The following is a 663-nucleotide window of genomic DNA, read 5'->3' as shown; positions in this document are numbered from 1 at the left end:
CACTGTGTCCTTCCTGTACCTAGTGCGATCTGTATGTTATAAGCCCCACATTCACAGGGAGCAACCAAATATTCACATTTAAAATGCCGCTTCCATAGGTCAGGTCTAAACTTTTGTATGGGGTGAACTGCATGAGGAGCAATTCCCCAAAAGAAACTTGATGTCTGAATCGCTCCACAAACCAACATCGATGAATGGATAAAATGGTGGAGAAGGCACGTTCACCACCTCCCTCAGCAGAGTACAGGCTGCAATGTATGTACTGACGGGTAGGAATTTGAATTTCCTGCAAGGTTGGCAAGATGCCTTTCACATCTTGTTGTCTTTGTTTACCCCTGAGTCTTAAGACATCTGCTTGCTGTCAGTAAATAAGAACATGCAGATACTTCTCGCAGCTGCTGGTTTATTTAAATTGCTGTCTAGACAATGCCCTGTCAACTAAATAGCAATTGTAACAAAACTCCAGCTGTGAGAATTATCATGTCTTAGGTTTTGTTCACAAGGCGGAATATGTGTTGGAAAAATCTCACGCGATTTGCCTCATAGGCCGCCTGCACACAGGAGGAAATTCCGCGGCGGGATTTCCGCCGCTCAAAGCCTGCATAGGAGTGCATTACAATACGCACTCCTATGCAGACGGCCGTGCGAAATGTCGCGCGGCAA

This window comes from Eleutherodactylus coqui, chromosome 6, assembly GCF_035609145.1.
Source record: "Eleutherodactylus coqui strain aEleCoq1 chromosome 6, aEleCoq1.hap1, whole genome shotgun sequence".
NCBI lineage: Eukaryota > Metazoa > Chordata > Amphibia > Anura > Eleutherodactylidae > Eleutherodactylus > Eleutherodactylus coqui.
This window is presented reverse-complemented; position numbering follows the sequence as displayed.